The sequence below is a fragment of the Mobula birostris genome, chromosome 9 (assembly GCF_030028105.1).
Source record: "Mobula birostris isolate sMobBir1 chromosome 9, sMobBir1.hap1, whole genome shotgun sequence".
Taxonomy (NCBI): Eukaryota; Metazoa; Chordata; class Chondrichthyes; order Myliobatiformes; family Myliobatidae; genus Mobula; species Mobula birostris.
This window is the reverse complement of record NC_092378.1, coordinates 76,319,160-76,345,021: the sequence shown is the minus strand read 5'-3', so window position 1 is coordinate 76,345,021 and position 25,862 is coordinate 76,319,160.

The following is a 25,862-nucleotide window of genomic DNA, read 5'->3' as shown; positions in this document are numbered from 1 at the left end:
CCTGGCCCTGACGGCTCCATGCACCAAGTCCTGGCCCCAGCGGCTCCACGCACCAAGACGTGGCCCCGGCGGCTCGAAGTACCAAGTCCTGGCTCCAGCGGCTCCAAATACTAAGTACTGGCTCTGACCGCTCCAAGTACCAAGTCCTGGCCCCGGCGGCTCCAAGTCTCAAGTCCTGACCCCGGAGGCTCCAAGCTCCAAGTCCTGGCCCCAGCAGCTCCACGCAACAAGTCCTGGCCCCGGCGGCTCGAGGTACCAAGTCCTGGCCTCAGCAGCTCCAAGTACCAAGTCCTGGCCCCAGCGGCTCCAAGCACCAAGTGCTGGCCCCGACGGCTCCAAGTCTCAAGTCCTAGCCCCGGAGGCTCCATGCTCCAAGTCCTGGCCCCGGTGGCTCCAAGTACCAAGTCCTAGCCCTGGCGGCTCCAAGTACCAAGTCCTGGCCCCGGCAGCTCCATGTCTCAAGTCCTGGCCCCAGCAGCTCCAAGTACCAAGTCCTGGCCCCGGCGGCTCTAAGTCTCAAGTCCTGGCCCCAGCAGCTCCAAGTACCAAGTCCTAGCCCCGGCGGCTCCAAGTCTAAAGTCCTGGCCCCAGCGGCTCCAAGTACCAAGTCCTGGCCCTGGAGACTCCAAGTATCAAGTCCTGGCCCCAGTGGCTCCAAGCACCAAGTGCTGGCCCCGATGGCTCCAAGTCTCAAGTCCTGGCCCCGGAGGCTCCAAGTACCAAGACCTGGCCCTGGCGCCTCCAAGTACCAAGTACTGGCCCTGGCAGCTCCAAGTCTAAAATCCTGGCCCCGGTGGCTGCAAGTACCAAGTCCTGGCCCCGGCGGCTCCAAGTACCAAGTCCTGGCACTGGTCACTCCAAGTACCAAGTCTTGGCCCCAGCGGGTCCGAGCACCAAGTGCTGGCCCCGGCGGCTCCAGGTACCAAGTCCTGGCCCTAGCCGCTCCAAGCACCAAGTCCTGGCCTCAGTGGCTCCAAGTACCAAATCCGGGCCCCAATGGCTCCAAGTCTCAAGACCTGGCGCTGGTCGCTCCAAGTTCCAACTCTTGGCCCCGGAGGCTCCAAGTACCAACTCCTGGCCCCAGCGGCTCCAAGTACCAAGTCCTGGCCCTGGAGGCTCCAAGTATCATGTCCTGGCCCCGGCAGCTCCAAGTACCAAGTCCTGGCCCTGGTCATTCCAAGTACCAAGTCCTGGCCCTGGTCACTCCAAGTACCAAGTCCTGGCTCCGGCGGCTCCAAAAATCAAGTCCTGGCCCCGGCAGCTCCAAGTTCCAACTCCTGGCCCCCGGCGGCTCCAAGTACCAAGTCCTGGCCCCGGAGGCTCCGGTACCAAGTCCTGGCCCCGGCGGCTCCAAGTACCAATTCCTGGCCCCGGCGGCTCCAAGTACCACGTCCTGGCCCTGGCGGCTCCAAGTACCAAGTCCTGGCCCTGGAGGCTCCAAGTATCAAGTCCTGGCCCCAGCAGCTCCAAACACCAAGTGCTGGCCCCGACGGCTCCAAGTCTCAAGTCCTAGCCCCGGAGGCTCCACACACCAAGCCCTGGCCCCGGCGCCTCCAAGTTCCAAGTCCTGGCCCCGGCGGCTCCAAGCATCAAGTCCTGGCCCCGGCGCCTCCAAGTTCCAACTCCTGGCCCCGGCGGCTCCAAGTACCAAGTCCTGGCCCTGGCAGCTCCAAGCATCAAGTCCTGGCCCCGGTAGCTCCAAGTACCAAGTCCTGGCACTGGTCACTCCAAGTACCAAGTCTTGGCCCCAGCGGGTCCGAGCACCAAGTGCTGGCCCCGGCGGCTCCAGGTACCAAGTCCTGGCCCTAGCCGCTCCAAGCACCAAGTCCTGGCCTCAGTGGCTCCAAGTACCAAATCCGGGCCCCAATGGCTCCAAGTCTCAAGACCTGGCGCTGGTCGCTCCAAGTTCCAACTCTTGGCCCCGGAGGCTCCAAGTACCAACTCCTGGCCCCAGCGGCTCCAAGTACCAAGTCCTGGCCCTGGAGGCTCCAAGTATCAAGTCCTGGCCCTGGTCGCTCCAAGTACCAAGTCCTGGCACCAGCGGCTCCAATTACCAAGTCCTGGCCCTGGTCACTCCAAGTACCAAGTCCTGGCCCCAGCGGGTGCAAGTACCAAGCCCTGGCCCTGGCAGCTGCAAGTACCAAGTCCTGGCACCGGCGGCTCCAAGTCTCAAGTCCTGGCCACGGAGTCTCCAAGTACCAAGTCCTGGCCCCGGAAGCTCCAAGTCTCAAGTCCTGGCCCCAGTGGCTCCAAGTACCAATTCCTGGCCCCAATGGCTCCAAGTCTCAAGTCCTGGCCCCGGCGGCTCCAAGCACCAAGTCCTGGCCCTGGTCACTCCAAGTACCAAGTCCTGGCCTCGACGGCTCCAAGTCTCAAGTCCGGGTCCCAGCAGCTCCAAATACCAAGTGCTGGCCCAGGAAGCTCCAAGTACCAAGTCCTGGCCCCGGCAGCTCCAAGCACCAAGTCCTGGCCCCGGTGGCTCCAAGTCTCAAGTCCTGGCTCCAGCAGCTCCAAGTACCACGTCCTGCCCCGGAGGCTCCAAGTGCCAAGTCCTGGCCCCGGCGGCTCCAAGCATCAAGTTCTGGCCCTGGCAGCTCCAAGTACCAAGTCATGGCCCCGGAGGCTCCAAGTACCAAGTCCTGGCCCCGGAGGCTCCAAGTATCATGTCCTGGCCCCGGCAGCTCCAAGTACCAAGTCCTGGCCCTGGTCATTCCAAGTACCAAGTCCTGGCCCTGGTCACTCCAAGTACCAAGTCCTGGCTCCGGCGGCTCCAAAAATCAAGTCCTGGCCCCGGCAGCTCCAAGTTCCAACTCCTGGCCCCCGGCGGCTCCAAGTACCAAGTCCTGGCCCCGGAGGCTCCGGTACCAAGTCCTGGCCCCGGCGGCTCCAAGTACCAATTCCTGGCCCCGGCGGCTCCAAGTACCACGTCCTGGCCCTGGCGGCTCCAAGTACCAAGTCCTGGCCCTGGAGGCTCCAAGTATCAAGTCCTGGCCCCGGAGGCTCCACACACCAAGCCCTGGCCCCGGCGCCTCCAAGTTCCAAGTCCTGGCCCCGGCGGCTCCAAGCATCAAGTCCTGGCCCCGGCGCCTCCAAGTTCCAACTCCTGGCCCCGGCGGCTCCAAGTACCAAGTCCTGGCCCTGGCAGCTCCAAGCATCAAGTCCTGGCCCCGGTAGCTCCAAGTACCAAGTCCTGGCACTGGTCACTCCAAGTACCAAGTCTTGGCCCCAGCGGGTCCGAGCACCAAGTGCTGGCCCCGGCGGCTCCAGGTACCAAGTCCTGGCCCTAGCCGCTCCAAGCACCAAGTCCTGGCCTCAGTGGCTCCAAGTACCAAATCCGGGCCCCAATGGCTCCAAGTCTCAAGACCTGGCGCTGGTCGCTCCAAGTTCCAACTCTTGGCCCCGGAGGCTCCAAGTACCAACTCCTGGCCCCAGCGGCTCCAAGTACCAAGTCCTGGCCCTGGAGGCTCCAAGTATCAAGTCCTGGCCCTGGTCGCTCCAAGTACCAAGTCCTGGCACCAGCGGCTCCAATTACCAAGTCCTGGCCCTGGTCACTCCAAGTACCAAGTCCTGGCCCCAGCGGGTGCAAGTACCAAGCCCTGGCCCTGGCAGCTGCAAGTACCAAGTCCTGGCACCGGCGGCTCCAAGTCTCAAGTCCTGGCCACGGAGTCTCCAAGTACCAAGTCCTGGCCCCGGAAGCTCCAAGTCTCAAGTCCTGGCCCCAGTGGCTCCAAGTACCAATTCCTGGCCCCAATGGCTCCAAGTCTCAAGTCCTGGCCCCGGCGGCTCCAAGCACCAAGTCCTGGCCCCGGCAGTTCCAAGTACCAAGTCCTGGCCCTGGTCACTCCAAGTACCAAGTCCTGGCCCCAGTGGCTGCAAGCACCAAGCCCTGGCCCCGGCAGCTCCAAGTACCAAGTCCTGGCCTCGACGGCTCCAAGTCTCAAGTCCGGGTCCCAGCAGCTCCAAATACCAAGTCCTGGCCCAGGAGGCTCCAAGTACCAAGTCCTGGCCCCGGCAGCTCCAAGCACCAAGTCCTGGCCCCGGTGGCTCCAAGTCTCAAGTCCTGGCTCCAGCAGCTCCAAGTACCACGTCCTGCCCCGGAGGCTCCAAGTACCAAGTCCTGGCCCCGGCGGCTCCAAGTACCAAGTCCTGGCCCCGGCGGCTCCAAGCATCAAGTCCTGGCCCTGGCAGCTCCAAGTACCAAGTCATGGCCCCGGAGGCTCCAAGTACCAAGTCCTGGCCCCGGAGGCTCCAAGTATCATGTCCTGGCCCCGGCAGCTCCAAGTACCAAGTCCTGGCCCTGGTCATTCCAAGTACCAAGTCCTGGCCCTGGTCACTCCAAGTACCAAGTCCTGGCTCCGGCGGCTCCAAGAATCAAGTCCTGGCCCCGGCAGCTCCAAGTTCCAACTCCTGGCCCCCGGCGGCTCCACGTACCAAGTCCTGGCCCCGGAGGCTCCGGTACCAAGTCCTGGCCCCGGCGGCTCCAAGTACCAATTCGTGGCCCCGGCGGCTCCAAGTACCACGTCCTGGCCCTGGCGGCTCCAAGTACCAAGTCCTGGCCCTGGAGGCTCCAAGTATCAAGTCCTGGCCCCAGCGGCTCCAAACACCAAGTGCTGGCCCCGACGGCTCCAAGTCTCAAGTCCTAGCCCCGGAGGCTCCACACACCAAGCCCTGGCCCCGGCGCCTCCAAGTTCCAAGTCCTGGCCCCGGCGGCTCCAAGCATCAAGTCCTGGCCCCAGCAGCTCCAAGTACCAAGTCCTGGCCCTGGAGGCTCCAAGTATCAAGTCCTGGCCCCAGCGGCTCGAGGTACCAAGTCCTGGCCTCAGCAGCTCCAAGTACCAAGTCCTGGCCCCAGTGGTTCCAAGTACCAAGTCCTGGCTGTGACCGCTCCAAATATCAAGTCCTGACCCCGTTGGCTCCAAGTCTCAAGTCCTAGCCCCGGAGGCTCCATGCTCCAAGTCCTGACCCCGGTGGCTCCATGTCTCAAGTCCTGGCCCCAGCAGCTCCAAGTACCAAGTCCTGGCCCTGGAGGCTCCAAGTATCAAGTCCTGGCCCCAGCGGCTCGAGGTACCAAGTCCTGGCCTCAGCAGCTCCAAGTACCAAGTCCTGGCCCCAGTGGTTCCAAGTACCAAGTCCTGGCTGTGACCGCTCCAAATATCAAGTCCTGACCCCGTTGGCTCCAAGTCTCAGGTCCTAGCCCCGGAGGCTCCATGCTCCAAGTCCTGTCCCCAGTGGCTCCAAGTAGCAAGTCCTAGCCCCGGCGGCTCCAAGTACCAAGTCCTGGCCCCGGCAGCTCCATGTCTCAAGTCCTGGCCCCAGCAGCTCCAAGTACCAAGTCCTGGCCCCGGCGGCTCTAAGTCTTAAGTCCTGGCCCCAGCAGCTCCAAGTACCAAGTCCTGGCTCCAGCGGCTCCAAGTACCAAGTCCTGGCCCCGGCAGCTCCATGTCTCAAGTCCTGGCCCCAGCAGCTCCAAGTACCAAGTCCTGGTCCCGGCAGCTCTAAGTCTTAAGTCCTGGCCCCAGCAGCTCCAAGTACCAAGTCCTGGCCCCAGCAGCTCCAAGTACCAAGTCCTGGCCCCGGAGGCTCTAAGTCTTAAGTCCTGGCCCCAGCAGCTCCAAGTACCAAGTCCTGGCCCCAGCGGCTCCAAGTACCAAGTCCTGGCCCTGGAGGCTCCAAGTATCAAGTCCTGGCCCCAGCGGCTCCAAGCACCAAGTGCTGGCCCCGACGGCTCCAAGTCTCAAGTCCTAGCCCCGGAGGCTCCATGCTCCAAGTCCTGGCCCCGGTGGCTCCAAGTACCAAGTCCTAGCACTGGCGGCTCCAAGTACCAAGTCCTGGCCCCGGCAGCTCCATGTCTCAAGTCCTGGCCCCAGCAGCTCCAAGTACCAAGTCCTGGCCCCGGCAGCTCCATGTCTCAAGTCCTGGCCCCAGCAGCTCCAAGTACCAAGTCCTGGCCCCGGCGGCTCTAAGTCTCAAGTCCTGGCCCCAGCAGCTCCAAGTACCAAGTCCTGGCCCTGGAGGCTCCAAGTATCAAGTCCTGGCCCCAGCGGCTCGAGGTACCAAGTCCTGGCCTCAGCAGCTCCAAGTACCAAGTCCTGGCCCCAGCAGCTCCAAGTACCAAGTCCTGGCCCCGGCGGCTCTAAGTCTTAAGTCCTGGCCCCAGCAGCTCCAAGTACCAAGTCCTGGCCCCAGCGGCTCCAAGTACCAAGTCCTGGCCCCGGCAGCTCCATGTCTCAAGTCCTGGCCCCAGCAGCTCCAAGTACCAAGTCCTGGTCCCGGCGGCTCTAAGTCTTAAGTCCTGGCCCCAGCAGCTCCAAGTACCAAGTCCTGGCCCCAGCAGCTCCAAGTACCAAGTCCTGGCCCCGGCGGCTCTAAGTCTTAAGTCCTGGCCCCAGCAGCTCCAAGTACCAAGTCCTGGCCCCAGCGGCTCCAAGTACCAAGTCCTGGCCCTGGAGGCTCCAAGTATCAAGTCCTGGCCCCAGCGGCTCCAAGCACCAAGTGCTGGCCCCGACGGCTCCAAGTCTCAAGTCCTAGCCCCGGAGGCTCCATGCTCCAAGTCCTGGCCCCGGTGGCTCCAAGTACCAAGTCCTAGCACTGGCGGCTCCAAGTACCAAGTCCTGGCCCCGGCAGCTCCATGTCTCAAGTCCTGGCCCCAGCAGCTCCAAGTACCAAGTCCTGGCCCCGGCAGCTCCATGTCTCAAGTCCTGGCCCCAGCAGCTCCAAGTACCAAGTCCTGGCCCCGTCGGCTCTAAGTCTCAAGTCCTGGCCCCAGCAGCTCCAAGTACCAAGTCCTGGCCCTGGAGGCTCCAAGTATCAAGTCCTGGCCGCAGCGGCTCGAGGTACCAAGTCCTGGCCTCAGCAGCTCCAAGTACCAAGTCCTGGCCCCAGTGGTTCCAAGTACCAAGTCCTGGCTGTGACCGCTCCAAATATCAAGTCCTGACCCCGTTGGCTCCAAGTCTCAGGTCCTAGCCCCGGAGGCTCCATGCTCCAAGTCCTGTCCCCAGTGGCTCCAAGTAGCAAGTCCTAGCCCCGGCGGCTCCAAGTACCAAGTCCTGGCCCCGGCAGCTCCAAGTACCAAGTCCTGGCCCCGGCGGCTCTAAGTCTTAAGTCCTGGCCCCAGCAGCTCCAAGTACCAAGTCCTGGCTCCAGCGGCTCCAAGTACCAAGTCCTGGCCCCGGCAGCTCCATGTCTCAAGTCCTGGCCCCAGCAGCTCCAAGTACCAAGTCCTGGCCCCGGCGGCTCTAAGTCTTAAGTCCTGGCCCCAGCAGCTCCAAGTACCAAGTCCTGGCTCCAGCGGCTCCAAGTACCAAGTCCTGGCCCCGGCAGCTCCATGTCTCAAGTCCTGGCCCCAGCAGCTCCAAGTACCAAGTCCTGGTCCGGGCGGCTCTAAGTCTTAAGTCCTGGCCCCAGCAGCTCCAAGTACCAAGTCCTGGCCCCAGCAGCTCCAAGTACCAAGTCCTGGCCCCGGAGGCTCTAAGTCTTAAGTCCTGGCCCCAGCAGCTCCAAGTACCAAGTCCTGGCCCCAGCGGCTCCAAGTACCAAGTCCTGGCCCTGGAGGCTCCAAGTATCAAGTCCTGGCCCCAGCGGCTCCAAGCACCAAGTGCTGGCCCCGACGGCTCCAAGTCTCAAGTCCTAGCCCCGGAGGCTCCATGCTCCAAGTCCTGGCCCCGGTGGCTCCAAGTACCAAGTCCTAGCACTGGCGGCTCCAAGTACCAAGTCCTGGCCCCGGCAGCTCCATGTCTCAAGTCCTGGCCCCAGCAGCTCCAAGTACCAAGTCCTGGCCCCGGCAGCTCCATGTCTCAAGTCCTGGCCCCAGCAGCTCCAAGTACCAAGTCCTGGCCCCGGCGGCTCTAAGTCTCAAGTCCTGGCCCCAGCAGTTCCAAGTACCAAGTCCTGGCCCTGGAGGCTCCAAGTATCAAGTCCTGGCCCCAGCGGCTCGAGGTACCAAGTCCTGGCCTCAGCAGCTCCAAGTACCAAGTCCTGGCCCCAGCAGCTCCAAGTACCAAGTCCTGGCCCTGGCGGCTCTAAGTTTTAAGTCCTGGCCCCAGCAGCTCCAAGTACCAAGTCCTGGCCCCAGCGGCTCCAAGTACCAAGTCCTGGCCCCGGCAGCTCCATGTCTCAAGTCCTGGCCCCAGCAGCTCCAAGTACCAAGTCCTGGTCCCGGCGGCTCTAAGTCTTAAGTCCTGGCCCCAGCAGCTCCAAGTACCAAGTCCTGGCCCCAGCAGCTCCAAGTACCAAGTCCTGGCCCCGGCGGCTCTAAGTCTTAAGTCCTGGCCCCAGCAGCTCCGAGTACCAAGTCCTGGCCCCAGCGGCTCCAAGTACCAAGTCCTGGCCCTGGAGGCTCCAAGTATCAAGTCCTGGCCCCAGCGGCTCCAAGCACCAAGTGCTGGCCCCGACGGCTCCAAGTCTCAAGTCCTAGCCCCGGAGGCTCCATGCTCCAAGTCCTGGCCCCGGTGGCTCCAAGTACCAAGTCCTAGCACTGGCGGCTCCAAGTACCAAGTCCTGGCCCCGGCAGCTCCATGTCTCAAGTCCTGGCCCCAGCAGCTCCAAGTACCAAGTCCTGGCCCCGGCAGCTCCATGTCTCAAGTCCTGGCCCCAGCAGCTCCAAGTACCAAGTCCTGGCCCCGGCGGCTCTAAGTCTCAAGTCCTGGCCCCAGCAGCTCCAAGTACCAAGTCCTGGCCCTGGAGGCTCCAAGTATCAAGTCCTGGCCCCAGCGGCTCGAGGTACCAAGTCCTGGCCTCAGCAGCTCCAAGTACCAAGTCCTGGCCCCAGTGGTTCCAAGTACCAAGTCCTGGCTGTGACCGCTCCAAGTATCAAGTCCTGACCCCGTTGGCTCCAAGTCTCAGGTCCTAGCCCCGGAGGCTCCATGCTCCAAGTCCTGTCCCCAGTGGCTCCAAGTAGCAAGTCCTAGCCCCGGCGGCTCCAAGTACCAAGTCCTGGCCCCGGCAGCTCCATGTCTCAAGTCCTGACCCCAGCAGCTCCAAGTACCAAGTCCTGGTCCCGGCGGCTCTAAGTCTTAAGTCCTGGCCCCAGCAGCTCCAAGTACCAAGTCCTGGCCCCAGCAGCTCCAAGTACCAAGTCCTGATCCCGGCCGCTCCAAGTCTCAAGTCCTGTCCCCAGCAGCTCCAAGTACCATGTCCTGGACCTGGCGGCTCCAAGTACCAAGTCCTGGCCCCGGAGGCTCAATGTACCAAATCCTGGCCCCGGCGGCTCCAAGACCCAAGTCCTGGCCCCAGCGGCTCCAAGTACCAAGTCCTGGCCCTGGTCACTCCAAGTACCAAGTCCTGGCCCCGGCGGCTCCAAGTACCAAGTCCTGGCCCTGATCACTCCAAGTACCAAGTCCTGGCCCCGACGGCTCCAAGCACCAAGTCCTGGCTCCGGTGGCTCCAAGTACCAAGTCCTGGCCCCGATGGCTCCAAGTCTGAAGACCGGGCCCCGGCGGCTCCAGGTATTAAGTCCTGGACCTGGCGGCTCCACACACCAAGTCCTGGCCCCGGCAGCTCCACACACCAAGTCCTGGCCCCGGCGGCTCCAAGCATCAAGTCCCGGCCCCAGCAGCTCCAAGTTCCAATTCCTGGCCCCGGCGGCTCCAAGTACCAAGTCCTGGCTCCGGCGGCTCCAAGCATCAAGTCCTGGCCCTGGCAGCTCCAAGTTCCAACTCCTGGCTCCGGCGGCTCCAAGTACCAAGTCCTGGCCCCGGAGGCTCCGGTACCAAGTCCTGGCCCCGGCGGCTCCAAGTTCCAATTCCTGGCCCCGGCGGCTCCAAGTACCACGTCCTGGCCTTGGCGGCTCCAAGTACCAGGTCCTGGCCCCAGCAGCTCCACACACCAAGTCCTGGCCCCGGCAGCTCCAAGCATCAAGTCCTGGCCCCGGCGCCTCCAAGTTCCAACTCCTGGCTCCGGCGGCTCCAAGTACCAAGTCCTGACCCCAGCGGCTCCAAGTCTCAAGTCCGGACCCCAGCGGCTCCAAGTCTCAAGTCCTGGCCCCAGCAGCTCCAAGTACCAAGTCCTGGCCCCGGCGGCTCCAAGCATCAAGTCCTGGCCCTGGCAACCTCAAGTACCAAGTCCTGGCCCCGGCAGCTCCAAGTCTCAAGTCCTGGCGCTGGTCGCTCCAAGTTCCAACTCTTGGCCCCGGAGGCTCCAAGTACCAACTCCTGGCCCCAGCGGCTCCAAGTACCAAGTCCTGGCCCTGGAGGCTCCAAGTATCAAGTCCTGGCCCCGGCGGCTCCAATTACCAAGTCCTGGCCCTGGTCACTGCAAGTACCAAGTCCTGGCCCCAGCGGCTGCAAGCACCAAGCCCTGGCCCTGGCGTCTCCAAGTACCAAGTCCTGGCCCTGGTCACTCCAAATACCAAGTCCTGGCCCCGGCGGCTCCCAGTACTAAGTCCTGGCCCCGGCGGCTCCACACACCAAGTCCTGACTCCGGCAGCTCCACACACCAAGTCCTGGCCCCGGCGGCTCCAAGCATCAATCCTGGCCCCGGCGCCTCGAAGTTCCAACTCCTGGCCCCGGCGGCTCCAAGTACCAAGTCCTGACCCCAGTGGCTCCAAGTCTCAAGTCCTGGCCCCAGCAGCTCCAAGTACCATGTCCTGGCCCTGGCGGCTCCAAGTAACAAGTCCTGACCCCGGAGGCTCCAAGTACCAAGTCCTGGCCCCGGCGGCTCCAAGCATCAAGTCCTGGCCCCGGCAGCTCCAAGTCTAAAATCCTGGCCCCAGCAGCTCCAAGTACCATGTCTTGGCCCTGGCGGCTCCAAGTAACAAGTCCTGACACCGGTGTCTCCAAGTACCAAGTCCTGGCCCCGGCAGCTCTAAGTACCAGGTCCTGGCCCCGGAAGCTCCAAGTCTCAAGTCCTGGCCCCAGCGGTTCCAAGCACCAACTCCTGGCCCTGGAGGCTCCAAGTATCAATTCCTGGCCCTGGTCGCTCCAAGTACCAAGTCCTGGCCACGGCAGCTCCAAGTACCGAGTCCTGGCCCTGGTCACTCCAAGTACCAAGTCCTGGCCCCAGCGACTGCAAGCACCAAGCCCTGGCCTCGGCAGCTCGAAGTACCAATTCCTGGCCTCGGCGGCTCCAAGTCTCAAGTCCTGGCCCCGGCAGCTCCAAGTCTAAAATCCTGGCCCCAGCAGCTCCAAGTACCATGTCTTGGCCCTGGCGGCTCCAAGTACCAAGTCCTGACACCGGTGTCTGCAAGTACCAAGTCCTGGCCCCGGCAGCTCTAAGTACCAAGTCCTGGCCCCGGAAGCTCCAAGTCTCAAGTCCTGGCCCCAGCGGTTCCAAGCACCAACTCCTGGCCCTGGAGGCTCCAAGTATCAATTGCTGGCCCTGGTCGCTCCAAGTACCAAGTCCTGGCCCCGGCAGCTCCAAGTACCAAGTCCTGGCCCTGGTCACTCCAAGTACCAAGTCCTGGCCCCAGCGGCTGCAAGCACCAAGCCCTGGCCTCGGCAGCTCGAAGTACCAACTCCTGGCCTCGGCGGCTCCAAGTCTCAAGTCCTGGCCCCGGCGGCTCCACGCACCAAGTCCTGGCCCAGGAGGCTCCAAGTACCAAGTCCTGGGTCCGGCGGCTCGAAGTACCAAGTCCTGGCTCCAGCGGCTCCAAATACTAAGTCCTGGCTCTGACCGCTCCAAGTATCAAGTCCTGGCCGCAGCGGCTCCAAGTACCAAGTCCTTTCTCCGGAGTCTCCAAGTACCAAGTCCTGGTGCTGGCGGCTCCAAGTCTCAAGTCCTGGCCCCAGCAGCTCCAAATACCACGTCCTGGCCCTGGCAACTCCAAGTCTCAAGTCCTGGCCCCAGCGGTTCCAAGAACCAACTCCTGGCCCTGGTGGCTCCACACACCAAGTCCTGGCCCCGGCAGCTCCAAGCACCAAGTCCTGGCCCCGGCGGCTCCAAGTACTAAGTCCTGGCCCTGGCGGCTCCAGACACCAGGTCCTGGCCCCGGCAGCTCCAAGCACCAAGTCCTGGCCCCGGAGGCTCCAAGTACCAAGTCCTGGCCCTGGCGGCTCCAAGTCTCAAGTCCTGGCCCCGGCAGCTCCAAGTACCAAGTCCTGGCCCCAGCAGCTCCAAGTACCAAGTCCTGATCCCGGCGGCTCCAAGTCTCAAGTCCTGGCCCCAGCAGCTCCAAGTACCATGTCCTGGACCTGGCGGCTCCAAGTACCAAGTCCTGGCCCCGGAGGCTCAATGTACCAAATCCTGGCCCCGGCGGCTCCAAGACCCAAGTCCTGGCCCCAGCGGCTCCAAGTACCAAGTCCTGGCCCTGATCACTCCAAGTACCAAATCCTGGCCCCGACGGCTCCAAGCACCAAGTCCTGGCTCCGGTGGCTCCAAGTACCAAGTCCTGGCCCCGATGGCTCCAAGTCTGAAGACCTGGCCCCGGCGGCTCCAGGTATTAAGTCCTGGACCTGGCGGCTCCACACACCAAGTCCTGGCCCCGGCAGCTCCACACACCAAGTCCTGGCCCCGGCGGCTCCAAGCATCAAGTCCTGGCCCCAGCAGCTCCAAGTTCCAATTCCTGGCCCCGGCGGCTCCAAGTACCAAGTCCTGGCTCCGGCGGCTCCAAGCATCAAGTCCTGGCCCTGGCAGCTCCAAGTTCCAACTCCTGGCTCCGGCGGCTCCAAGTACCAAGTCCTGGCCCCGGAGGCTCCGGTACCAAGTCCTGGCCCCGGCGGCTCCAAGTTCCAATTCCTGGCCCCGGCGGCTCCAAGTACCACGTCCTGGCCTTGGCGGCTCCAAGTACCAAGTCCTGGCCCCGATGGCTCCACGCACCAAGTCCTGGCCCCGGCGGCTACACGCACCAAGTCCTGGCCCCGGCGGCTCGAGGTACCAAGTCTTGGCCCCGGCGGCACCAGGTACCAAGTCCTGGCCCCGGAGGCTCCAAGCTCCAAGTCCTGGCCCCGGTGGCTCCAAGTACCAAGTCCTGGCCCTAGCAGCTCCAAGTACCAAGTCCTGGCCCTGGCAGCTCCAAGTCTCAAGTCCCGGCCCCGGTGGCTCCATGCACCAAGTCCTGGCCCCGGCAGCTCCAAGTCTCAAGTCCCGGCCCCGGTGGCTCCACGCACCAAGTCCTGGCCCCGGCAGCTCCACGCACCAAGTCCTGGCCCCGGCGGTTCGAGGTACCAAGTCTTGGCCCCTTGGCTCCAGGTACCAAGTCCTGGCCCCAGCAGCTCCAAGTACAAAGTCCTGGCCCCAGTGGCTCCAGGTTCCAATTCCTGGCCCTGGCGGCTCCAAGTACCAAGTCCTGGCCCCGGCGGCTCCAGGTACCAAGTCCTAGCCCCAGCAGCTCTAAGTAACAAGTCCTGGCCGCAGTGGCTCCAAGTTCCAATTCCTGGCCCCAGCAGCTTCAAGTACCAAGTCCTGGCCCAGGAGGCTCCAAGTACCAAGTCCTGGCCCTGCCAGCTCCAAGCACCAAGTCCTGGCTCCGGTGGCTCCAAGTACCAAGTCCTGGCCTCGATGGCTCCAAGTACTAAGTCCTGGCCCTGGCGGCTCCAGACACCAGGTCCTGGCCCCAGCAGCTCCACACACCAAGTCCTGGCCCCGGCAGCTCCAAGCATCAAGTCCTGGCCCCGGCGCCTCCAAGTTCCAACTCCTGGCTCCGGCGGCTCCAAGTACCAAGTCCTGACCCCAGCGGCTCCAAGTCTCAAGTCCGGACCCCAGCGGCTCCAAGTCTCAAGTCCTGGCCCCAGCAGCTCCAAGTACCAAGTCCTGGCCCCGGCGGCTCCAAGCATCAAGTCCTGGCCCTGGCAACCTCAAGTACCAAGTCCTGGCCCCGGCAGCTCCAAGTCTCAAGTCCTGGCGCTGGTCGCTCCAAGTTCCAACTCTTGGCCCCGGAGGCTCCAAGTACCAACTCCTGGCCCCAGCGGCTCCAAGTACCAAGTCCTGGCCCTGGAGGCTCCAAGTATCAAGTCCTGGCCCTGGTCGCTCCAATTACCAAGTCCTGGCCCCGGCGGCTCCAATTACCAAGTCCTGGCCCTGGTCACTGCAAGTACCAAGTCCTGGCCCCAGCGGCTGCAAGCACCAAGCCCTGGCCCTGGCATCTCCAAGTACCAAGTCCTGGCCCTGGTCACTCCAAATACCAAGTCCTGGCCCCGGCGGCTCCCAGTACTAAGTCCTGGCCCCGGCGGCTCCACACACCAAGTCCTGGCTCCGGCAGCTCCACACACCAAGTCCTGGCCCCGGCGGCTCCAAGCATCAATCCTGGCCCCGGCGCCTCGAAGTTCCAACTCCTGGCCCCGGCGGCTCCAAGTACCAAGTCCTGACCCCAGTGGCTCCAAGTCTCAAGTCCTGGCCCCAGCAGCTCCAAGTACCATGTCCTGGCCCTGGCGGCTCCAAGTAACAAGTCCTGGCCCCGGAGGCTCCAAGTACCAAGTCCTGGCCCCGGCGGCTCCAAGCATCAAGTCCTGGCCCCGGCAGCTCCAAGTCTAAAATCCTGGCCCCAGCAGCTCCAAGTACCATGTCTTGGCCCTGGCGGCTCCAAGTACCAAGTCCTGACACCGGTGTCTCCAAGTACCAAGTCCTGGCCACGGCAGCTCCAAGTACCGAGTCCTGGCCCTGGTCACTCCAAGTACCAAGTCCTGGCCCCAGCGGCTGCAAGCACCAAGCCCTGGCCTCGGCAGCTCGAAGTACCAATTCCTGGCCTCGGCGGCTCCAAGTCTCAAGTCCTGGCCCCGGCAGCTCCAAGTCTAAAATCCTGGCCCCAGCAGCTCCAAGTACCATGTCTTGGCCCTGGCGGCTCCAAGTACCAAGTCCTGACACCGGTGTCTGCAAGTACCAAGTCCTGGCCCCGGCAGCTCTAAGTACCAAGTCCTGGCCCCGGAAGCTCCAAGTCTCAAGTCCTGGCCCCAGCGGTTCCAAGCACCAACTCCTGGCCCTGGAGGCTCCAAGTATCAATTGCTGGCCCTGGTCGCTCCAAGTACCAAGTCCTGGCCCCGGCAGCTCCAAGTACCAAGTCCTGGCCCTGGTCACTCCAAGTACCAAGTCCTGGCCCCAGCGGCTGCAAGCACCAAGCCCTGGCCTCGGCAGCTCGAAGTACCAACTCCTGGCCTCGGCGGCTCCAAGTCTCAAGTCCTGGCCCCGGCGGCTCCACGCACCAAGTCCTGGCCCCGGCGGCTCCACGCACCAAGTCCTGGCCCCGGCGGCTCCACGCACCAAGTCCTGGCCCAGGAGGCTCCAAGTACCAAGTCCTGGGTCCGGCGGCTCGAAGTACCAAGTCCTGGCTCCAGCGGCTCCAAATACTAAGTCCTGGCTCTGACCGCTCCAAGTATCAAGTCCTGGCCCCAGCGGCTCCAAGTACCAAGTCCTTTCTCCGGAGTCTCCAAGTACCAAGTCCTGGTGCTGGCGGCTCCAAGTCTCAAGTCCTGGCCCCAGCAGCTCCAAATACCACGTCCTGGCCCTGGCAACTCCAAGTCTCAAGTCCTGGCCCCAGCGGTTCCAAGAACCAACTCCTGGCCCTGGTGGCTCCACACACCAAGTCCTGGCCCCGGCAGCTCCAAGCACCAAGTCCTGGCCCCGGCGGCTCCAAGTACTAAGTCCTGGCCCTGGCGGCTCCAGACACCAGGTCCTGGCCCCGGCAGCTCCAAGCACCAAGTCCTGGCCCCGGAGGCTCCAAGTACCAAGTCCTGGCCCTGGCGGCTCCAAGTCTCAAGTCCTGGCCCCGGCAGCTCAGAGCACCAAGTCCTGGCCCCGGAGGCTCCAAGTACCAAGTCCTGGCCCCGGCGGCTCCAAGCATCAAGTCCTGGCCCTGGCAGACTCAAGTACCAAGTCCTGGCCCCGGCAGCTCCAAGTCTCAAGTCCTGGCGCTGGTCGCTCCAAGTTCCAACTCTTGGCCCCGGAGGCTCCAAGTACCAACTCCTGGCCCCAGCGGCTCCAAGTACCAAGTTCTGGCCCTGGCGGCTCCAAGTATCAAGTCCTGGCCCTGGTCGCTCCAATTACCAAGTCCTGGCCCTGGTCACTGCAAGTACCAAGTCCTGGCCCCAGCGGCTGCAAGCACCAAGCCCTGGCGCTGGCAGCTCCAAGTACCAAGTCCTGCCCCCGGCATCTCCAAGTCTCAAGTCCTGGCCCCAGCAGCTCCAAGTACCACGTCCTGGCCCTGGCGTCTCCAAGTACCAAGTCCTGGCCCCGGAGTCTCCAAGTACCAAGTCCTGGCCCTGGTCACTCCAAATACCAAGTCCTGGCCCCGGCGGCTCCCAGTACTAAGTCCTGGCCCTGGCGGCTCCACAGAACAAGTCCTGGCCCCGGCAGCCCCAGTACTAAATCCTGGCCCCGGCGGCTCCACACACCAAGTCCTGGCCCCGGCAGCTCCACACACCAAGTCCTGGCCCCGGCGGCTCCAAGCATCAAGTCCTGGCCCCGGCACCTCCAAGTTCCAAATCCTGGCCCCGGCGGCTCCAAGTACCAAGTCCTGACACCAGCGGCTCCAAGTCTCAAGTCCTGGCCCCAGCAGCTCCAAGTACCATGTCCTGGCCCTGGCGGCTCCAAGTACCAAGTCCTGGCCCCGGATGCTCCAAGTATCAAGTCCTGGCCCCGGCGGCTCCAAGCATCAAGTCCTGGCCCCGGCAGCTCCAAGTCTAAAATCCTGGCCCCAGCAGCTCCAAGTACCACGTCTTGGCCCTGGTGGTTCCAAGTATCAAGTCCTGGCCACGGCGGCTCCAAGTACCAAGTCCTGGCCCCGGAGGCTCCAAGTACCATGTCCTGGCCCTGGCGGCTCCAAGTAACAAGTCCTGGCCCCGGAAGCTCCAAGTCTCAAGTCCTGGCCCCAGCGGTTCCAAGCACCAACTCCTGGCCCTGGAGGCTCCAAGTATCAATTCCTGGCCCTGGTCGCTCCAAGTACCAAGTCCTGGCCACGGCAGCTCCAAGTACCGAGTCCTGGCCCTGGTCACTCCAAGTACCAAGTCCTGGCCCCAGCGGCTGCAAGCACCAAGCCCTGGCCTCGGCAGCTCGAAGTACCAACTCCTGGCCTCGGCGGCTCCAAGTCTCAAGTCCTGGCCCCGGCGGCTCCACGCACCAAGTCCTGGCCCAGGAGGCTCCAAGTACCAAGTCCTGGGTCCGGCGGCTCGAAGTACCAAGTCCTGGTTCCAGCGGCTCCAAATACTAAGTCCTGGCTCTGACCGCTCCAAGTATCAAGTCCTGGCCCCAGCGGCTCCAAGTACCAAGTCCTGGCTCCGGAGTCTCCAAGTACCAAGTCCTGGTGCTGGCGGCTCCAAGTCTCAAGTCCTGGCCCCAGCAGCTCCAAATACCACGTCCTGGCCCTGGCAACTCCAAGTCTCAAGTCCTGGCCCCAGCGGTTCTAAGAACCAACTCCTGGCCATGGTGGCTCCACACACCAAGTCCTGGCCCCGGCAGATCCAAGCACCAAGTCCTGGCCCCGGCGGATCCAAGTACTAAGTCCTGGCCCTGGCGGCTCCAGACACCAGGTCCTGGCCCCGGCAGCTCCAAGCACCAAGTCCTGGCCCCGGAGGCTCCAAGTACCAAGTCCTGGCCCCGGCGGCTCCAAGTCTCAAGTCCTGGCCCCGGCAGCTCAGAGCACCAAGTCCTGGCCCCGGAGGCTCCAAGCATCAAGTCCTGGCCCTGGCAGCCTCAAGTACCAAGTCCTGGCCCCGGCAGCTCCAAGTCTCAAGTCCTGGCGCTGGTCGCTCCAAGTTCCAACTCTTGGCCCCGGAGGCTCCAAGTACCAACTCCTGGCCCCAGCGGCTCCAAGTACCAAGTTCTGGCCCTGGAGGCTCCAAGTATCAAGTCCTGGCCCTGGTCGCTCCAATTACCAAGTCCTGGCCCTGGTCACTGCAAGTACCAAGTCCTGGCCCCAGCGGCTGCAAGCACCAAGCCCTGGCGCTGGCAGCTCCAAGTACCAAGTCCTGCCCCCGGCATCTCCAAGTCTCAAGTCCTGGCCCCGGCGGCTCCCAGTACTAAGTCCTGGCCCTGGCGGCTCCACAGAACAAGTCCTGGCCCCGGCGGCCCCAGTACTAAATCCTGGCCCCGGCGGCTCCACACACCAAGTCCTGGCCCCGGCAGCTCCACACACCAAGTCCTGGCCCCGGCGGCTCCAATCATCAAGTCCTGGGCCCGGCACCTCCAAGTTCCAGCTCCTGGCCCCGGCGGCTCCAAGTACCAAGTCCTGACACCAGCGGCTCCAAGTCTCAAGTCCTGGCCCCAGCAGCTCCAAGTACCATGTCCTGGCCCTGGCGGCTCCAAGTACCAAGTCCTGGCCCCGGATGCTCCAAGTATCAAGTCCTGGCCCCGGCGGCTCCAAGCATCAAGTCCTGGCCCCGGAGGCTCCAAGTCTAAAATCCTGGCCCCAGCAGCTCCAAGTACCACGTCTTGGCCCTGGTGGCTCCAACTACTAAGTCCTGGCCCTGGAGGCTCCAAGCATCAGGTCCTGGCCCCGGCGCCTCCGAGTTCCAACTCCTAGCCCTGGTGGCTCCAAGTACCAAGTCCTGGCTCCGGCGGCTCCAAGCATCAAGTCCTGGCCCCGGCAGCTCCAAGTTCCAACTCCTGGCCCCGGCGGCTCCAAGTACCAAGTCCTGGCCCCGGCAGCTCCAAGCATCAAGTCCTGGTCCCGGCGGCTCCAAGTACCAAGTCCTGGCCCCGGAGGCTCCAAGTACCAAGTCCTGGCCCTGGCAGCTCCAAGTCTCAAGTCCTGGTCCCGGCGGCTCCAAGTACCAAGTCCTGGCCCTGGCGGCCCCAAGTACCAAGTCCTGGCCCCGGAGTCTCCAAGTACCAAGTCCTGGCCCTGGTCACTCCAAATACCAAGTCCTGGCCCCGGCGGCTCCCAGTACTAAGTCCTGGCCCTGGCGGCTCCACAGAACAAGTCCTGGCCCCGGCAGCCCCAGTACTAAATCCTGGCCCCGGCGGCTCCACACACCAAGTCCTGGCCCCGGCAGCTCCACACACCAAGTCCTGGCCCCGGCGGCTCCAAGCATCAAGTCCTGGCCCCGGCACCTCCAAGTTCCAAATCCTGGCCCCGGCGGCTCCAAGTACCAAGTCCTGACACCAGCGGCTCCAAGTCTCAAGTCCTGGCCCCAGCAGCTCCAAGTACCATGTCCTGGCCCTGGCGGCTCCAAGTACCAAGTCCTGGCCCCGGATGCTCCAAGTATCAAGTCCTGGCCCCGGCGGCTCCAAGCATCAAGTCCTGGCCCCGGCAGCTCCAAGTCTAAAATCCTGGCCCCAGCAGCTCCAAGTACCACGTCTTGGCCCTGGTGGCTCCAAGTACCAAGTCCTGGCCACGGCGGCTCCAAGTACCAAGTCCTGGCCCCGGAGGCTCCAAGTACCATGTCCTGGCCCTGGCGGCTCCAAGTAACAAGTCCTGGCCCCGGAAGCTCCAAGTCTCAAGTCCTGGCCCCAGCGGTTCCAAGCACCAACTCCTGGCCCCGGAGGCTCCAAGTACCATGTCCTGGCCCTGGCGGCTCCAAGTAACAAGTCCTGGCCCCGGAAGCTCCAAGTCTCAAGTCCTGGCCCCAGCGGTTCCAAGCACCAACTCCTGGCCCTGGAGGCTCCAAGTACCAAGTCCTGGGTCCGGCGGCTCGAAGTACCAAGTCCTGGCTCCAGCGGCTCCAAATACTAAGTCCTGGCTCTGACCGCTCCAAGTATCAAGTCCTGGCCCCAGCAGCTCCAAATACCACGTCCTGGCCCTGGCAACTCCAAGTCTCAAGTCCTGGCCCCAGCGGTTCTAAGAACCAACTCCTGGCCATGGTGGCTCCACACACCAAGTCCTGGCCCCGGCAGATCCAAGCACCAAGTCCTGGCCCCGGCGGCTCCAAGTCTCAAGTCCTGGCCCCGGCAGCTCAGAGCACCAAGTCCTGGCCCCGGAGGCTCCAAGCATCAAGTCCTGGCCCCGGAGGCTCCAAGTACCAAGTCCTGGCCCCGGCGGCTCCAAGTCTCAAGTCCTGGCCCCGGCAGCTCCAAGTCTCAAGTCCTGGCGCTGGTCGCTCCAAGTTCCAACTCTTGGCCCCGGAGGCTCCAAGTACCAAGTCCTGGCCCCGGCACCTCCAAGTTCCAGCTCCTGGCCCCGGCGGCTCCAAGTACCAAGTCCTGACACCAGCGGCTCCAAGTCTCAAGTCCTGGCCCCGGCGGCTCCAAGCATCAAGTCCTGGCCCCGGCAGCTCCAAGTCTAAAATCCTGGCCCCAGCAGCTCCAAGTACCACGTCTTGGCCCTGGTGGCTCCAACTACTAAGTCCTGGCCCTGGAGGCTCCAAGCATCAGGTCCTGGCCCCGGCGCCTCCGAGTTCCAACTCCTAGCCCTGGTGGCTCCAAGTACCAAGTCCTGGCTCCGGCGGCTCCAAGCATCAAGTCCTGGCCCCGGCAGCTCCAAGTTCCAACTCCTGGCCCCGGCGGCTCCAAGTACCAAGTCCTGGCCCCGGCAGCTCCAAGCATCAAGTCCTGGTCCCGGCGGCTCCAAGTACCAAGTCCTGGCCCCGGAGGCTCCAAGTACCAAGTCCTGGCCCTGGCAGCTCCAAGTCTCAAGTCCTGGTCCCGGCGGCTCCAAGTACCAAGTCCTGGCCCCGGAGGCTCCAAGTACCAAGTCCTGGCCCCGGAGGCTCCAAGTACCAAGTCCTGGCCCCGGCGGCTCCAAGTCTCAAGTCCTGGCCCCAGCAGCTCCAAGTACCACGTTCTGGCCCTGGCGGCCCCAAGTACCAAGTCCTGGCCCCGGAGTCTCCAAGTACTACGTCCTGGCTCCGACGGCTCCACACACCAAGTCCTAGCCCCGGCAGCTCCACACACCAAGTCCTGGCCCCGGCGGCTCCAAGCATCAAGTCCTGGCCCCGGCACCTCGAAGTTCCAACTCCTGGCCCCGGCGGCTCCAACTACCAAGTCCTGGCTCCAGCGGCTCCAAAAACTAAGTCCTGGCTCTGACCACCCCAAGTACCAAGTCCTGGCCCCAGCGGCTCCACGCACCAAGTCCTATCCCTGGAGGCTCCAAGTACCAAGTCCTAGCCCTGGCAGCTCCAAGTCTAAAGTCCTGGCCCCAGCGGTTCCAAGAACCAACTCCTGGCCCTGGCGGCTCCACACACCAAGTCCTGGCCCCAGCAGCTCCAAGTACCAAGTCCTGGCCCCGGCGGCTCCAAGTACTAAGTCCTGGCCCTGGCGGCTCCAAGCATCAGGTCCTGGCCCTGGCGCCTCCGAGTTCCAACTCCTGGCCCCGGTGGCTCCAAGTACCAAGTCCTGGCCCTGGCAGCTCCAAGTCTCAAGTCCTGGCCCCAGCGGTTCCAAGAACCAACTCATTGCCCTGGAGGCTCCAAGTATCAAGTCCTGGCCCCGATGGCTCCACGCACCAAGTCCTGGCCCCGGCGGCTCCACGCACCAAGTCCTGGCCCCGGCGGCTCGAGGTACCAAGTCTTGGCCCCGGCGGCACCAGGTACCAAGTCCTGGCCCCGGAGGCTCCAAGCTCCAAGTCCTGGCCCCGGTGGCTCCAAGTACCAAGTCCTGGCCCTAGCAGCTCCAAGTACCAAGTCCTGGCCCTGGCAGCTCCAAGTCTCAAGTCCCGGCCCCGGTGGCTCCATGCACCAAGTCCTGGCCCCGGCAGCTCCAAGTCTCAAGTCCCGGCCCCGGTGGCTCCATGCACCAAGTCCTGGCTCCGGCGGCTCCAAGCATCAAGTCCTGGCCCCGGCAGCTCCAAGTTCCAACTCCTGGCCCCGGCGGCTCCAAGTACCAAGTCCTGGCCCCGGCAGCTCCAAGCATCAAGTCCTGGTCCCGGCGGCTCCAAGTACCAAGTCCTGGCCCCGGAGGCTCCAAGTACCAAGTCCTGGCCCTGGCAGCTCCAAGTCTCAAGTCCTGGTCCCGGCGGCTCCAAGTACCAAGTCCTGGCCCCGGAGGCTCCAAGTACCAAGTCCTGGCCCCGGCGGCTCCAAGTCTCAAGTCCTGGCCCCAGCAGCTCCAAGTCTAAAATCCTGGCCCCAGCAGCTCCAAGTACCACGTCTTGGCCCTGGTGGCTCCAAGTACCAAGTCCTGGCCACGGCGGCTCCAAGTACCAAGTCCTGGCCCCGGAGGCTCCAAGTACCATGTCCTGGCCCTGGCGGCTCCAAGTAACAAGTCCTGGCCCCGGAAGCTCCAAGTCTCAAGTCCTGGCCCCAGCGGTTCCAAGCACCAACTCCTGGCCCTGGAGGCTCCAAGTACCAAGTCCTGGGTCCGGCGGCTCGAAGTACCAAGTCCTGGCTCCAGCGGCTCCAAATACTAAGTCCTGGCTCTGACCGCTCCAAGTACCAAGTCCTGGCCCCGGAGGCTCCAAGTACCAAGTCCTGGCCCTGGCAGCTCCAAGTCTCAAGTCCTGGTCCCGGCGGCTCCAAGTACCAAGTCCTGGCCCCGGAGGCTCCAAGTACCAAGTCCTGGCCCCGGCGGCTCCAAGTCTCAAGTCCTGGCCCCAGCAGCTCCAAGTACCACGTTCTGGCCCTGGCGGCCCCAAGTACCAAGTCCTGGCCCCGGAGTCTCCAAGTACCAAGTCCTGGCCCTGGTCACTCCAAATACCAAGTCCTGGCCCCGGCGGCTCCCAGTACTAAGTCCTGGCCCTGGCGGCTCCACAGAACAAGTCCTGGCCCCGGCAGCCCCAGTACTAAATCCTGGCCCCGGCGGCTCCACACACCAAGTCCTGGCCCCGGCAGCTCCACACACCAAGTCCTGGCCCCGGCGGCTCCAAGCATCAAGTCCTGGCCCCGGCACCTCCAAGTTCCAAATCCTGGCCCCGGCGGCTCCAAGTACCAAGTCCTGACACCAGCGGCTCCAAGTCTCAAGTCCTGGCCCCAGCAGCTCCAAGTACCATGTCCTGGCCCTGGCGGCTCCAAGTACCAAGTCCTGGCCCCGGATGCTCCAAGTATCAAGTCCTGGCCCCGGCGGCTCCAAGCATCAAGTCCTGGCCCCGGCAGCTCCAAGTCTAAAATCCTGGCCCCAGCAGCTCCAAGTACCACGTCTTGGCCCTGGTGGCTCCAAGTACCAAGTCCTGGCCACGGCGGCTCCAAGTACCAAGTCCTGGCCCCGGAGGCTCCAAGTACCATGTCCTGGCCCTGGCGGCTCCAAGTAACAAGTCCTGGCCCCGGAAGCTCCAAGTCTCAAGTCCTGGCCCCAGCGGTTCCAAGCACCAACTCCTGGCCCTGGAGGCTCCAAGTACCAAGTCCTGGGTCCGGCGGCTCGAAGTACCAAGTCCTGGCTCCAGCGGCTCCAAGTACCAAGTCCTGGCTCCGGAGTCTCCAAGTACCAAGTCCTGGTGCTGGCGGCTCCAAGTCTCAAGTCCTGGCCCCAGCAGCTCCAAATACCACGTCCTGGCCCTGGCAACTCCAAGTCTCAAGTCCTGGCCCCAGCGGTTCTAAGAACCAACTCCTGGCCATGGTGGCTCCACACACCAAGTCCTGGCCCCGGCAGATCCAAGCACCAAGTCCTGGCCCCGGCGGATCCAAGTACTAAGTCCTGGCCCTGGCGGCTCCAGACACCAGGTCCTGGCCCCGGCAGCTCCAAGCACCAAGTCCTGGCCCCGGAGGCTCCAAGTACCAAGTCCTGGCCCCGGCGGCTCCAAGTCTCAAGTCCTGGCCCCGGCAGCTCAGAGCACCAAGTCCTGGCCCCGGAGGCTCCAAGCATCAAGTCCTGCCCCTGGCAGCCTCAAGTACCAAGTCCTGGCCCCGGCAGCTCCAAGTCTCAAGTCCTGGCGCTGGTCGCTCCAAGTTCCAACTCTTGGCCCCGGAGGCTCCAAGTACCAAGTCCTGGCCCCGGCACCTCCAAGTTCCAGCTCCTGGCCCCGGCGGCTCCAAGTACCAAGTCCTGACACCAGCGGCTCCAAGTCTCAAGTCCTGGCCCCGGCGGCTCCAAGCATCAAGTCCTGGCCCCGGCAGCTCCAGGTCTAAAATCCTGGCCCCAGCAGCTCCAAGTACCACGTCTTGGCCCTGGTGGCTCCAACTACTAAGTCCTGGCCCTGGAGGCTCCAAGCATCAGGTCCTGGCCCCGGCGCCTCCGAGTTCCAACTCCTAGCCCTGGTGGCTCCAAGTACCAAGTCCTGGCTCCGGCGGCTCCAAGCATCAAGTCCTGGCCCCGGCAGCTCCAAGTTCCAACTCCTGGCCCCGGCGGCTCCAAGTACCAAGTCCTGGCCCCGGCAGCTCCAAGCATCAAGTCCTGGTCCCGGCGGCTCCAAGTACCAAGTCCTGGCCCCGGAGGCTCCAAGTACCAAGTCCTGGCCCTGGCAGCTCCAAGTCTCAAGTCCTGGTCCCGGCGGCTCCAAGTACCAAGTCCTGGCCCCGGAGGCTCCAAGTACCAAGTCCTGGCCCCGGAGGCTCCAAGTACCAAGTCCTGGCCCCGGCGGCTCCAAGTCTCAAGTCCTGGCCCCAGCAGCTCCAAGTACCACGTTCTGGCCCTGGCGGCCCCAAGTACCAAGTCCTGGCCCCGGAGTCTCCAAGTACTACGTCCTGGCTCCGGCGGCTCCACACACCAAGTCCTAGCCCCGGCAGCTCCACACACCAAGTCCTGGCCCCGGCGGCTCCAAGCATCAAGTCCTGGCCCCGGCACCTCGAAGTTCCAACTCCTGGCCCCGGCGGCTCCAACTACCAAGTCCTGGCTCCAGCGGCTCCAAAAACTAAGTCCTGGCTCTGACCACCCCAAGTACCAAGTCCTGGCCCTGGCAGCTCCAAGTCTCAAGTCCTGGTCCCGGCGGCTCCAAGTACCAAGTCCTGGCCCCGGAGGCTCCAAGTACCAAGTCCTGGCCCCGGCGGCTCCAAGTCTCAAGTCCTGGCCCCAGCAGCTCCAAGTCTAAAATCCTGGCCCCAGCAGCTCCAAGTACCACGTCTTGGCCCTGGTGGCTCCAAGTACCAAGTCCTGGCCACGGCGGCTCCAAGTACCAAGTCCTGGCCCCGGAGGCTCCAAGTACCATGTCCTGGCCCTGGCGGCTCCAAGTAACAAGTCCTGGCCCCGGAAGCTCCAAGTCTCAAGTCCTGGCCCCAGCGGTTCCAAGCACCAACTCCTGGCCCTGGAGGCTCCAAGTACCAAGTCCTGGGTCCGGCGGCTCGAAGTACCAAGTCCTGGCTCCAGCGGCTCCAAATACTAAGTCCTGGCTCTGACCGCTCCAAGTACCAAGTCCTGGCCCCGGAGGCTCCAAGTACCAAGTCCTGGCCCTGGCAGCTCCAAGTCTCAAGTCCTGGTCCCGGCGGCTCCAAGTACCAAGTCCTGGCCCCGGAGGCTCCAAGTACCAAGTCCTGGCCCCGGCGGCTCCAAGTCTCAAGTCCTGGCCCCAGCAGCTCCAAGTACCACGTTCTGGCCCTGGCGGCCCCAAGTACCAAGTCCTGGCCCCGGAGTCTCCAAGTACCAAGTCCTGGCCCTGGTCACTCCAAATACCAAGTCCTGGCCCCGGCGGCTCCCAGTACTAAGTCCTGGCCCTGGCGGCTCCACAGAACAAGTCCTGGCCCCGGCAGCCCCAGTACTAAATCCTGGCCCCGGCGGCTCCACACACCAAGTCCTGGCCCCGGCAGCTCCACACACCAAGTCCTGGCCCCGGCGGCTCCAAGCATCAAGTCCTGGCCCCGGCACCTCCAAGTTCCAAATCCTGGCCCCGGCGGCTCCAAGTACCAAGTCCTGACACCAGCGGCTCCAAGTCTCAAGTCCTGGCCCCAGCAGCTCCAAGTACCATGTCCTGGCCCTGGCGGCTCCAAGTACCAAGTCCTGGCCCCGGATGCTCCAAGTATCAAGTCCTGGCCCCGGCGGCTCCAAGCATCAAGTCCTGGCCCCGGCAGCTCCAAGTCTAAAATCCTGGCCCCAGCAGCTCCAAGTACCACGTCTTGGCCCTGGTGGCTCCAAGTACCAAGTCCTGGCCACGGCGGCTCCAAGTACCAAGTCCTGGCCCCGGAGGCTCCAAGTACCATGTCCTGGCCCTGGCGGCTCCAAGTAACAAGTCCTGGCCCCGGAAGCTCCAAGTCTCAAGTCCTGGC